The sequence below is a fragment of the Myotis nattereri genome (assembly GCF_964212035.1).
Source record: "Myotis nattereri genome assembly, chromosome: 2".
Lineage (NCBI taxonomy): Eukaryota > Metazoa > Chordata > Mammalia > Chiroptera > Vespertilionidae > Myotis > Myotis nattereri.
Genome location: NC_138076.1, coordinates 118,127,944 through 118,142,669, shown reverse-complemented (window position 1 = coordinate 118,142,669; position 14,726 = coordinate 118,127,944). Strand labels below are relative to the sequence as shown.

The 14,726-nt window shown below is 39.7% G+C and overlaps 1 protein-coding gene across 1 annotated transcript in view; it reads left to right on the top strand.

Annotated features, from left to right (window-relative positions):
- Positions 1–14,726, top strand: part of ATP8A2 (ATPase phospholipid transporting 8A2) — a gene marked incomplete at its 5' end in the record, with an annotated part of 501,820 nt that overhangs the window by 296,078 nt on the left and 191,016 nt on the right. The window lies entirely within an intron of this gene.

The following is a 14,726-nucleotide window of genomic DNA, read 5'->3' as shown; positions in this document are numbered from 1 at the left end:
ATCTTAAGGGACCGCCAATGGCCAAGCAATCTTGAAAAGGAAGGATGAAGGTGAAAGAATCACACTTCCTGATTTCAAAACTTGCTACAAAGCTACAGTAATTAAAACATGTGGTACTGACATAAAGACAGGCATATAGACCAATGGAATAGAGTAGAGAGCCCAGAAATAAACCATTGTATACACGGCCAAATGATTCTCAACAAGGGTACTGAGACCCTTCAATGGGAAAGGACTGTCTTTCCAATAGATGTTGTGGAGAAAACTGGGTATCCACATGCAGAAAAAGAAGTTGTACCCTTATGTGGCATATAGAAAAATTAATTCATAATGGATCAAAGCCCTAAATATGATGGCTAAAACTTTAAAACTCTTAGAAGAAAATATAAGGTGAAAACATGACAGTGGATTTGGCAATGATTTTTTGGATATGACGCCAAAAACACAGATAATGTAGATAAATTGTACTTTTCCAAATTAAAAATTTTGTGCATCAGAAGATACTATTAACAGAGTGAAAAGACAACCCACAGGATGGGAAAAATATTTGTAAATCATATATCTTATAAGGGATCAATCTCCAGGATACATAAAGAACTACACCTCAATAACAAGAAAACCCAATTTAAAAATCAATAAAGGGCTTGAAAAGACACTTCTCCAAAGATGATATACAAATAGCCAATAACCACATGAAAAGCAGATCAAGATTTCTAACCATTAGGAAATTGCAAATCAGAACCACAAGGAGAAAGATATCAATTCACTCCTACTAAGATGGCTACTTTTTTTTTTTTTAATCGAAAGGAAGTGTTGGTGAGGATGTAGAGAAACGAGGAATGTTTGTGCTTTGTTGGTGGGAAAGTAAAATAGTACAGCTGTTGTGGAAAACAGTATGGAGGTTTCTAATAAAGTTAAACATAGAATTACATATAATAACCAGCAATCCCACCTCTGGATATATACCCAAAAGTATTGAAAGCAAGAACTCAGATATTTGGACACCAATGTTCAACAACCTAAGTGTTCATCAATGGATGAATGGATAAGTAAAATGTGATAGATACTTTCAATGAAATATTATTCAGCCTTAAAAAGGAATGAAATTCTTATAATTTCTACAACATGGATGAGCCTTGAAAACATTATGCTAAGAGATATAAGATAGACACAAAGGGACAATTATTGTATTATTCCAGTTGTATAAAGTAACTAGAATATATAAATTTGTAGATATTGAAAGTAGAAGTTGGTTACCAGGGACATAGGAAGGGGGAATGGAAAGTTATGCAGCGGTTCTCAACCTGTGGGTTGCAACCATCTGAAAACACATATAGCATATCAGATATTTACATTACGATTCATAACAGTAGCAAAATTACAGTTATGAAGTAGCAACGAAAATAATTTTATGGTTGGGGGTCACCACAACATGAGGAACTGTATTAAAGGGTTGCGGCATTAGGAAGGTTGAGAACCACTGGTTTTTAGGAACAGGTTCAGTTTGGGATGATGAAAAAGTTTGGAGATGGATGGTGGTGATGGTTACAACAATGTGAATGGACTTAATGCTACAGAATTATACAATTTAATGGTTAAAATGGTAAATTTTACCACAATGAAATAAATAAAAGTATATTGAGGCAGTTTTTTAGATATTTAGGTATGTAGTTTTTCAAATTTCTCTAAGGCATGCATGTATAGCTGTCCACATATTTGAAGAACACCTGTCCAGTATCCTTCACAGTGTGAACCCAGTCCTCTCCTGTCACTTCATTTTTCTTATTCTAGCCACCTGGAAATTCACATCTGCTACAATTACGTGCGAGTTGTTTCAAATACATTTAATGCCACTTCTCTCCCCACCAAATTGATGAATGGAATATGATACTTTAAGATCCAGCCCAATGCCTACCACCTTGGGAAAAGCCATGGTAACTCCTATAAACAGAACCCATGTCTCTCTCTGTTATTTTCCCAAAGAACTTTTCCAGACCTCTGATTTATCCCAAGCCTGTCCCCAAACAGACTGAATTTGTTTAAGGACGAAGATGGTATCTGCTTCACTTTCATGACTCCTACACATAGCACAGAGCATAATTTGAAGCAGAGTCATAGTAAATAGTTCAATAACTGAATCATAAAATAATAATTATTCTTTTTTATAATTCTCCTCTGAGAGAATAGACAGGCCTTTTCAGAACAAGAAAATAAGAAGAAATGTCACACCTTGCCCAGGCTGCAGGCACCATGTGGCTGTTGTGGGTGGAGAGACAGCATGAAAATTCTGCTGCCTTCTTATGACCCTGGTCTGTGGAGCCAGGCTTTAAATCTTACTGTCAATATGTTAAGAACATTTCTTTATTGCTTATAAAACACATGTTCTCAAATATTTGCCATAGGTCCTATTCATAAATGAAGTGATCTTATACATATTTCTGCTACCCTTTCTATAATAAACCCCCTGCCACTGTTCCAACACCAGGAGGTTGGAAACAACTGTGTCATTAATGAACGATAGCAGAGCCTAACCAATGACCTCCAGATGAAAGGCTCATTATTTCATTACTGGTCTCCAGAGCTATTTGGTCCCCCAACACTACAGCACAGGATTTTGGCTGAAGAGTCTAAGCCTTGAACTATTAAAAAAAAAAAATGTAAGTAGTCCTTGACACAATTTGGAGTGATTACATTCTATTGTGCCAAGAATTCCTTATTAAAAATCAATTTAATTGTGCATACACCATCTGGTCAGTATTATGGTCTTTTATGTGAGGGAAACACAATTTTGTATTTACCTGATGTTCCACAGTGTGAGCATGTAATTTTGCAGAAACAGAGGCATTTTGTAGCATTGAAAAATTAGTAATTAAGGAAATTTTAAAAGCATTTACCAGACTTTCTTGTACTAACTTTTGTGATTTTGAGCTATAAGATTCAACTTCTTGCATCATTTGGGATTTTAATGAAAAAGGAAATGCTGAAGCAAGAAATTTATATGTGCACATCATATGCTACATTTATTTGCCTGTTAAATTTCTGTTCTATACTTTTGAGATTCTAATCCCATTCAACATAATTTAGATTGTCACATTAGTATTTATTTGTTTCCTTCTTTTTTTATTCAAAGAATGGAAGGAGAGAGGTTTACTTTTGCTCGTCTACTGGGTTGGTTTCAACCATATTAGTAAAAATACTGCAATGTTTTACCTCAAAATCTTACAGGCAAGTGTTTCAACCTAGAGTGATTGCATTTTGTTATGCAAAATGTGGAAGATTTTTGTAGCCTGTATTTCAAAACAGTTTATACCCTAATTTAAAAAGAATACTTCTGCTTCTCTACATGGCATTAGAGGCTTCATAGTTAGATCACTTTCTTTTTTTTTTTTTTTCATACCTGTTTTATTTTATTTTATTTTTTTAATTTTTTTTAATTAAATCTTTATTGTTCAGATTATTACATTTGTTCCTCTTTTTTCCCCCCCATAACTCCCCTCCTCCCAGTTCCCGCCCCACCCTCCGCCCTCACTCCCCACCCACTGTCCTCATCCATAGGTGCACGATTTTTGACCAGTCTCTTCCCGCATCTCCCACACCCCTTTCCCCCCCAAGAATAGTCAGTCCATTCCCTTTCTATGTCCCTGATTCTATTATAATCAACAGTTCATTCTGTTCATCGGATTATTTATTCACTTGATTCTTAGATTCACTTGTTGATAGATGCATATTTGTTGTTCATAATTTGTATCTTTACCTTTTTCTTCCTCTTCCTCTTCTTAAAGTATACCTTTCAGCATTTCATATAATCCTGGTTTGGTGGTGATGAACTCCTTTAGCTTTTCCTTATCTGTGAAGCTCTTTATCTGACCTTCAATTCTGAATGATAGCTTTGCTGGATAAAGTAATCTTGGTTGTAGGTTCTTGGTGTTCATCACTTTGAATATTTCTTGCCACTCCCTTCTGGCCTTCAAAGTTTCTGTTGAGAAATCAGCTGACAGTCGTATGGGTATTCCCTTGTAGGTAACTGAGTTTCTTTCTCTTGCTGTTTTTAAGATTCTCTCTTTATCTTTTGTTCTTGGCATTTTAATTATGATGTGTCTTGGTGTGGTCCTCTTTGGATTCCTTTTGTTTGGGGTTCTCCGCGCTTCTTGGACCTGTAAGTCCATTTCTTTCACCAGGTGAGGGAAGTTTTCTGTCATTATTTCTTCAAATAGGTTTTCAATATCTTGCTCTCTCTCATCTTCTGGCACCCCTATAATTCTGATGTTGGTACGCTTGAAGCTGTCCCAGAGGCTCCTTACACTATCCTCGCATTTTTGGATTCTTTTTTCATTTTGCTTTTCCGGTTGGGTGTTTTTTGCTTCCTCGCATTTCAAATCATTGACTTGATTCTTGCGCTCCTCTGTTCTGCTGTCGGGAGTCTGTATAATATTCTTTATTTCAGTCCGTGTATGCTTAATTTCTAGTTGGTTCCCCAATATAACATCGAGGGTCTCATTAGTTTTCTTGTAGATCTCATTAAGTTTATCGGCGGCTTCTAAACAGTTCTTGAGAGACCTTAAAAGTGTGGTTCTGAACTCTATATCTTCCATTGACAATTTTGTCCTGTTTCTTTGTCTCCGCATTTTGTTATGCTTCCTTGATGCACCCCCTAGTGGTCTTTGTTCGTGGTCTTATAGTTAAATTTTGATTGTTGTAGCTAATTCCAGGGAGGGTTTGACCTCCAGGCCAAGTGGCTATGAGAATCAGCTGTGTCAGCAGTGAGAGAACTTCTGTCCTCTAGGGAGGTGCTAATCTGGCGTTTGCCTGAGGCTATCCGGCAAATGCCTCTGTGCAGGGCTTGGGCGGGGCGGGTCGCACAGGATCAACAGGGTGGGCTGGAGAGAGCAGTTATGGCCGCTCTCAGTCCTGTCCCCAGGGGCTCTGCCTCTCTGAGTCCCAGCACCCGCTGCAAAGCTCGGAGAGAAAGCTGCACTCGCTCTGACCGAAGCCAGGCAGACCCGCTTCTCCCGTTTGAGTCTGGGTCCCTAAAGACTCGCCTGTATCTGGAGCTCAGAGTCTGTGACTCCCTCCCGATTGAAAACGCCAACCGCGCCCTCCGCCGCCAGCCCGCTCCGCGCACTTCGCACCTCAGAATTTGACTTCAGCACTGCGCCTCCTCTGAGTGTCCGTATGCGTTTCTCTTTCCTCCTAGTTGTAGGACTTCCACTCAGCCAGCGTTCCTGTGGTTCTAAGTGATGTCCCTCCGTCTTTTAGTTTCACTTTTGAAGTAGTTGTTCAAAGCAGCAAACTCCGGCGTTAACCTATGCCGCCATCTTGGTTCTCCTAGATCACTTTCTTAACAAGTTTTTAATCTCACGTGCTTATAGTTTTGAAATGTTTTGTTGATGTTACCATCTTAAAATAGCAGCAGCATTATAAGTTAGTAACCATAAATACTGATTTGATTCTGAATTGCCTTAACATCAATGTTTTAAAATATCACTTATTTGCCATATAGGGTCTACTGTTAATAACTATAGTTTATTAAATGCCTATTTGGTACCAGTCATAATGTCTTTCATCTTCTCTGTGCCCTGATTTCCTCATTTATGAAATGGAGAAAATGCCTACTTACCAGATTCCCATGAGGTTTCAATGAGATAATCCATTTAGAGTGTTGCAAGATTCTTAGCACACAGTAAGCATTGCATGCAGATTCTAGCTTTCACCATAAAAAACAGCAAAAATGACAATTCTGCATTGTGTGGTTTCCTTAACATTTATTCATTAAAAAATGAAGTTTGAATGGATTAAGGAAGATTCCCATGCCCAAACAGCAATTAAGTGCTTGAACTAGGATGAAACTTATCTGGTCAGTTCCATGATCTGTCTTAGATTCTCATGTATGTAATCTTTCTTTTGCAATGTTAAGTGTTCATGCTAGTTTGCGTGTACTCATTTATTTGACACCTTCTGTATTCCAAGAACTGCACTAGATAATGGCATGTAATAGTGAGTGAAATCGATACAATCTCTGGCTTCATGTATCTTACAAATGGCGCAACAAATTTTATAGGTAAAGCAACAAAAATTACAGGATGTGACAAGCTAAGAAAGGACTGAGCATGGTGCAGTGATAGAGAATAGCAAGGCCTTTTTTTCTACGTAATTCTTTAGAGCAGTGGTTCTCAACCTTCCTAAGGCCGCGACCCTTTAATACAGGTCCTCATGTTGGGGTGACCCCCAACCATAGAATTATTTTCGTTGCTACTTCATAACTGTAATTTTGCTACTGTGATGAATCATAATGTAAATATCTGATATGCAGGATGTATTTAGGCAACCCATGTGAAAGGGTCATTCGACCCCCAAAGGGGTCACAACCCGCAGGTTGAGTACTGCTGCTTTAAAGTAATGCTTATTTCTTATAATAATAATGGAGATTTATAAAGAAAAAATAATTGCCCCTCATCTGCCCACATTTCTGATCAGGTAATCAATAGTAACAATTTAGCTAGCCTTCTATACCTTCACACTTGTATAAAGATACATAAACATTTTTACTGTGCTTTCATGAAAAATGGATCCTATGCACATTATTCTGAAATTTGCATTTTTTGTTTGTTTGCCTTAAGAAGTACCTAAAAGTTTTATAAATATGTGGTGTTTGCTGCTAGCATTGTGCCTGTCCACCTGACTCAGAAAGAGGAGACTCTCCACAGATTTTTTTTCTTAAACCATCTTATATTTTTTTAAATATATTTTATTGATTTTTTACAGAGAGGAAGGGAGAGGGATAGAGAGTTAGAAACATTGATGAGAGAGAAACATCAATCAGCTGCCTCCTGCACACCCCTTACTGGGGATGTGCCCGCAACCAAGGTTCATGCCCTTGACCAGAATCAAACCTGGGACCTTACAGTCCACAGGCCGACGCTCTATCCACTGAGCCAAACCAGTCAGGGAAACCATCTTTATTTTTTACTAGAGGCCCAGTGCACGAAATTCATGCACGGAGGGGGAAGGGGGCAGGGGGCCGGGGGCAGGGGATTGTCCCACTGCTGGTTTAGGCCCGATCCTGCAGAGATCCCTGCAGGATCGGGCCTCTGCAGGATCGGGCCTAAACCAGCAGTCAGACATCCCTCTAACAATCTGGGACCACTGGCTCTTAACCACTCACTTGCCTGCCTGCCTGATCACCCCTAACTGCTCACCTGCCTGCCTCATTGCCCCTAACCACTCTGCTTGCCTGCCTCATTGCCCCTAACCACTCACCTGCCTGCTTGATCACCCCTAACCACTGGCCTGCCTGCCTGATTGCCCCTAACTGGTTGCCTACCTTCCTGATCTCCCCTAACTGCCTCTGCCTCGGCCCCTGCCGCTGTGGCTTAGTCCGGAAGGATGTCTGGAATGAATGTCCAGAAGGTTGTTCAGCTGTCCAGTCTAATTAGCATATTATGCTTTTATTATTATAGATTGACTTTATTGGAGGTGATCTTGGTTATAAAATTACATAGGTCAGGTGTACAATTCTATAATACATTATCTGTATATTGTATTCTGTGTTCATCACCCTAAGTCAAGTCTCCTTCCATCACCATTTATCTCCTCTATACTCTCTCCTACCTCCCCTCACCCCTTTTCCCCTCTGGTAATCACTATGCTATTGTCTGTGTCTATGAGGTTTTTATTTGTTTGTTTAACCTCTTCACCTTTTTCACCTAGCCCGTTCCCCTTTACCTCTGTTCTCTATGAGTCTGTTTCCATTTTTGTTGTTGTTGTTATTTTGTTCATCAGATTCTACATATGAGTGAAATCATATGGTATTTGTCATTCTCTGGCTTATTTCACTTAGCATATGAAGTGAAGATCATCCAGGCTATTTCGAAGAGTACAATTTCCTTCTTTTCTACAGCTGAGTAGTATTCTATTGTGTAAATATGCCACAACTTTTTTATCCACTCATCTACTGATGGACCCTTGGGCTGCTTCCAAATCCTGGCTATCTATACTAATAAAAGGATAATATGCTAATTAGACCAGACGTCTTCCGGACATCCTTCCAGACATCCTTCTGGACAAAGCCACAGTGGCGGGGGCTGAAGGAGAGGTGGTTAGGGGTGATCAGGAAGGCAGGCAGAGTGGTTAGGGGTGATCAGGTAGGCAGACCAGTGATTAGGGGTGATTAGGTAGGCAGGTAAGTGGTTAGGGGCAATCAAGTAGTTAGGCCAGCAGTTAGGGGTGATCAGGTAGGCAGATGACCCCTTGCAGGGCTTTCCCCGCCCCCCCCCCCCCCCAGTAAGCAGTTAAGGGTGATCAGGCAGGCAGGCAGAGTGGTTAGGGGCAATCAGGTAGGCAGGCCAGAGGTTAGGGGTGATCAGGTAGGCAGACAGCCCCTTGCAGAGCTGTCCCTTCCCCCCAGCAAGCAGTTAGGGATGATCAGGAAGGCAGGCAGAGTGGTTAGAGGCAATCAGGTAGGCAGGCCAGCTGTTAGGGATGATCAGGTAGGCAGACAGTCCCTCGCAGGGCTGGCCTGCCCCCCAGCAAGCAGTTAGGGATGATCAGGCAGGCAGGCAGAGGGGCTAGGGGCTATCAGTCAGGCAGGCAGGTGAGCGGTTAGGAGCCAGCGGTCCCAGATTGTGAGAGGGATGTCTGACTGCCGATCCCAATGGGATCAGGCCTAAACAGGCAGTCACACATCTCCTGAGGGGTCCTGGATTGGAGAGGGTGAAGGCCAGGCTGAGGGACGCCCCCACCCCCCTCCCTCATTTACAAATTTCGTGCACCGGGCCTCTTGTTATAAATAATGCTGCAGTTAACATAGGAGTTCATATATTCATTGGAATTAATGCTTTGGGTTTATTTAGAAATACTCCCAGAAGTGGAATCACTGGGTCATCAGGCAGCTCCATTTTTAATTTTTTGAGGAAACTCCATAGTGCTTTCCACAGTGGCTGAACCAATTTACTTTCCCATCAACAGTGCAAGAGGGCTCTCTTTTCTCCACATCCTTATCAACACTTGTTGTTTATTGATTTATTGATGATAGCCATTCTGACAGATGTGAGGTGATATCTCATTGTGGTTTTAATTTTCATTTCTCTAATGATTAGCAACATTAAGCATCTTTTCATATATCTATTGGCTATCTGTATGTCCTCTTTGGAGAAGTATCTATTCAGATCCTTTGCCCATTTTTTAATTGCTTTGATTTTTTGGTGTTCAGTTTTATAAGTTCTTTATAAATTTTGGACATTAGCTCCTTTTCAGATATATCAGTGGTGAATATGTTTTTCCATTCAGTGGGTTGTCTTTTAATTTTGTTGATGTTTTCCTTTGCTGTGCAATAACTTTTTAGCTTGATGTAGTCCCGTTCATTTATTTTTTTCTCCTTTGTTTCCCTTGCCTGAGGCAATGTGTCAGAAAAAATAGTGCTGTGAGAAATGCCCAAGATTTTACTGCCTATGTTTTCTTCTAGAATTTTTATGGTTTTGAGTCTAATATTTAAGTCTTTAATCCATTTTGAGTTTATTCTTGTGCATGGTGTAAAAAGGTGTTCTAGTTTCACTTTTTGCATGTATCTGTCCTATTTTTCCAGCACCGTTTATTGAATAGACTATCTTTAGCTATTGTATGTTTTTGCCTCCGTTGTCACATATTAATTGATATAAAGGCATTGGTTTATTTCTTATCTCTCTATTTTGTTTTATTGATCTACTAGAGGCCCGGTGCATGGATTCGTGCACTGTTGGGGTCCCTTGGCCTGGCCTGCAGGGATCGGGCTGAAACCAGCTCTCTGACATCCCCCAAGGGGTCCCAGATTGCGAGAGAGTGCAGGCCAGGCCTAGGGACCCCACTTGTGCATGATAGCGGCCAGGAGGGACTCTGGGAGGGCTCCAGGGTATGTCCAGCCCATCTTGCCCAGTCCTGATCAGCCAGACCCCAGCAGCAAGCTAACCTACCAGTTGGATCATCTGCCCCCTGGTGGTCAGTGTGCATCATAGCAACTGGTCGAACTGTTGAATGGTTGGAGGGACAATTAGCATATTAGGCTTTTATATATAGACTAGAGGCCCGTTGCAGGAAGATTCCTGCAAGAATAGGGCTTCGCCCCTGCCTCTGCCGCCTCGGCTCCCTTCCATCTCCCACCACCGCCCGCCGCCTCCTCCACCCGCCTCCCGCCTCCACTGACTCCTGCCGCCCCCCCCATCTCCTGCCGTGCCCCAGCCACCCGCCGCAGCAAACTCCCCCTGCCTCCCGTCTCCCGCCGCACCCCGGCCGCCCGCCACCACGTCCTCCCTCCGCCTCCACTTCCTCCCCCCGCCTCCTGCCGCCCGTCGCCTGCTGTGCCCTGGCTCCGTTCCTGCCTCCCGCCTCAGCCGCCTTGCTTCCATTCCTGTCTCCGCTGCCTCTACTTTGCTCCCTTCTGCAGTGCTTGGCTTCCTTCTACATAGTCTTCAGTCTTCGCTCCCAACAGGTATATGTAAATTAACTGCCATCTTGGTTGGGTTAATTTGCATATAGTCGCTCTGATTGGCTGGTGGTGTAGCAAAGGTATGGTCAATTAGCATATTTGTCTTTTATTAGTGTAGATATGTCTGTTTTTATGCCAGTACTAGGCTGTTTTGATTACTATGGCCTTGTAGTGTAGTTTGACGTCAGGTATTGGGATTCCTCCAATGTTGTTTTTCTTTCTCAAGATTGCTGTGGCTATTTAGCATCTTTAGTAGTTCCATATAAATTTTTGGAATATTTGTTTTAGTTCTGTGAAATGTGCCATTGGTATCTTGATAGGAATTGCATTGACTCTATAGATTGCTTTGGGTAGTATGGACATTTTAATGATGTTAATTCTTTCTGTCCATGAACACGGTATATGCTTTCACTTATTTGTATCTTCTTCAATTTCTTTCTGCAGTGTTCTATAATTTTTTGAGTAAAGGTCTTTTACATCCTTAGTTAAATTTATTCCTAGACTTTTTAAAGCAATTGTGAATTAGGATAGTTTTCTTCATTTCTCTTTTTGATAGTGCATTATTGGCATATAAAAATGCAACTGATTTCTGGATATTTATTTTGTATCCTGCTACTTTATTGAATTCACTTGTCAGTTCTAGTTGTTTTTTGATAAAATCTTTAGGGTTCTCTCTATGTCAGTGGTTCTCAACCTGTGGGTAGCAACCATCGGAAAACACATATAGTATATAAGATATTTACATTACGATTCATAACAGTAGCAAAATTACAGTTATGAAGTAGCAACGAAAATAATTTTATGGTTGGGGGTCACCACATGAGGAACTGTATTAAAGGGTCGCGGCATTAGGAAGGTTGAGAACCACTGCTCTGTGGTATCATGTCATCTGCTAACACAATGTTTGCGGGTAGTTTTTATCGCGCGCTAACAGGTGGCGCGGGCCATTTTTGCTAATTTTTTGCTCAAATGGCAACGTTTAGTAAAATTACAATAACTTTAGTTTACGTATTTATACATTACCCGCATTCTACCGCTAGTCTATAAAAAACGTATTAATACGTGTCCCGCACTCTACTACCAGTCAACGTAAAACGTATAAGTAAAACGTATAAATACGTTTCCCGCATACAATGTGCTAATAGTGACATTTTTACTTCTTCCTTTCCAGTATGGATGCCTTTTATTTCTTATTCATGTCTGATTGCTGTGGCTAGGACTTCCAGTAATATGTTGAATAAGAGCAGTGAAAGTGGATATCCCTGTCTTTTTCCTGATCTTAAGGCAAATATTTGTAGTTTTTGCCTATTGAGTATGATGCTGACTGTGGGTTTGTCATATATGGCCTTTATTACATCTCCACAGACTTTAGAAATGAAGACCTGCCCACACCATTTAATTTTGGCCACTCAGTCCCATAATTTATTGGACAAAAGATACTTAAAGGCGTTTTTAGGATATTTTGCTATTACTGTGATGATGATGATGATAATGATGATGATGATGATGATGATGATGAATTCTTATAATCTCTACTCCATAATGGCATCTCTGATTTCCCCCCCTTGATTTTCTACCTACCTAAATATTGACTTGCCTGTTTATTTTGCCTTTTTTTTTTTTTATCAACCTATTACTATTTTTTGGCATACATTTCTTCATTTACATATATAGAGAATTACCATTGTAATATATAAGTCCTTACTATTTCATAGACTTGCTACATTTACTCCCTAATAAAGAACTTTAGGGTTTTTCTTCCCTATGCTTTTTTTGTTTGTTTTGTTTTCCGCCATTAACAATACTGCAAAATAAGATATGTTTTTATACAAAGGTGCTTTTAGTGATGAGAAATGAATTTTTAAAAATAGAATTTCTTAATGAAGTAGATGCTTTTTTGTTAATCTAACACATATTGCCAGATCAAATTCCAAAAATATTATAGTGTTTTGCTTTTTAAAGAGATACGGTTAATCCCAGCTAATCAGCTCAGACCTGATATGCAAATCAGTAGATCATAAAGTTATTGCTACTTTTTTAAGAACCCATATGGCTAACTTATTTAATTGCTCTCTGTAGGGTACTTTTCCACTTCAGTTCTCTACCATGGGTCTTGGACGACCAGGTCCTCCCATTCCCAAATGAAGAAACCATCTAAGTATGTCAGCTATTCCTTGAGAACCTGAGTGGTGGCAGAAACAGCCCACTGAGGTTGTACAATGGCGCTGAGACCTCTAGACAGGAGTCTGTGCAATTAGCCAAGACGGTTACTGCATTTTTGGCAGTGAGGCAGCAGTTAAAGCAAAGAAGGATTTTTTTCCAAGAAGGAAAAGCTATTTAATAAGTTTGGGTCAGTTTGCTCATAACAGCACTACATTTGAGGACCAAAAACCCCAGGAGCTTGGCAAGCCATCAGTGCTTGGCAGGTCTTCCCACCAGCTCACCAAGTCTGAGGCCGTCCAGGCAGAACCTAGCTCTCTCAGCTTTGACTGTATTCATTTAATAGCATTCCTAGTTAACAAGAAAGTAAAGGCAGAGGAATCTTTTCCCCCATTAATCCAGAAAAATAAAATTTAGTGGCTATAAACAAGCTATGGGCCCAGTAACTGCACATCAGAAGGGGGACAGGCCATCTACTTGCATTAAGGGTTGTGTTTGGTGCAGCTTGGAAATTGTGCTCCACCCAAATGACATTAATGTTTAGGAATTGGGCTTTCTTTTTTGTATATGAATTAACATTTGTATATAACTAACCAGTGTGAAAGTCTGATTTCATAGTGTGTCAGGGAGCCATTGTGTACCTGTCTCATGAATATATAAAATAAAAACTAAGTACTTTCATGTAAATATTTAAAAATATAGTGTGTTCTCATACTTTTTCCATTTCACCTATGGAAATCTTGCCAAAACAAAATCAAGTTTGAGTGTTTAGATTACAATGTAAGAAAAAACCAGCTCATGGATTTTGAAATGAGGGAATGGGTTTTTTGTTTGTTTGTTTTGTTTATTTTGGTTTTAATTTTTGTCTTTATTACATAAATATTTACAATGAAATAAACTGGCCTGATGATCTAATGATGGATTATTTGAATGAAGATTGAAATGGAACTGGAAATGTTGAGGATGAGCTTGTATATACTTTCCAAAATGCTGCAGCACCTGCAACTGATAAAAATTAGTACAAACATATCAAAAATGTTTGAAGAAACGTGGCCAAGCCAGTGCCATCTTGGACAGAATCAAAACATTGGCTGCTTATAGGAAATATTCCAACATTCAGCTAATCAAGAATGTTAATCTGAATTTTTTTCATGGTTCAGAATGGCTTGGAGCAAAGGTTAATGCTGAGAAAGAGATGCTTGATTTCTTAGGATTTTCCCCTTATCATATATTTTCAACAACTGGAGTGTTTTAGTTATGCAAAAGATGCTTTGTATTTAAAGTAATTTCTCATTACTAATTTATAAATATATATTTCTGTCTCGGGAATATAAATATGTGAAGTTTTGGATACACATTCAGTGCTCCTATGGCCTCTAAAGAGTAGGGCCTTTGGTTCTGTGTGTGAGACCAGGCTAGAGGGGAGTTCATAAAAAAGAAACAAAACGTTCTAAACCCACACATAATCATGGCTTCATGCAACCTGTCACATGTCATTATTTTGCTTGTAAAAAACATCTGTTACAACAAGATTTCTAATAAATTTATTTCTTTCATCCAGTGTTTCTTCAGAGTTGGCATTTTGGACCAGCTAGTTCTTTGTTGTAAGGGCTGTCCTGGGCATTGTAGGTTAGTTAGCGAACAGTTGGCCTCTACCCACTAAATGCCAATGCACCCTCAGAAATGTGTCTGGGCATTGTCAAGTGTCTCCTTAAAGCAAAATTAACTCTAGTTGAGAATTACTGCTTGAAATAGTTATATCAATAAAACATGAACATGTTTTAAAAGTTCAGAACAGTACAAGAAGTATAAGAGAGTCTCCATCCTACCGCCTAGAGAACACTTCTGCTATCTAAAGGCAACGAATAGTAACAATTTCTTATATCTTCCAAAAAGTTAGCATGAATATGAGCATATCATCTATTCTGTACAATCATGACTATTCAACATATACCTTGATATTTTTCATTTTAATAATATATCTGTGAGATTTTTTTATGTTATAGCACTTAACAGATTTATAATAGTCTTTCTAATGTCTGCATAGTGTTTTATAGTTATGGATGAACTATAATTCATTTAACCAGCTATCAGTGTAAATATAGGTTCT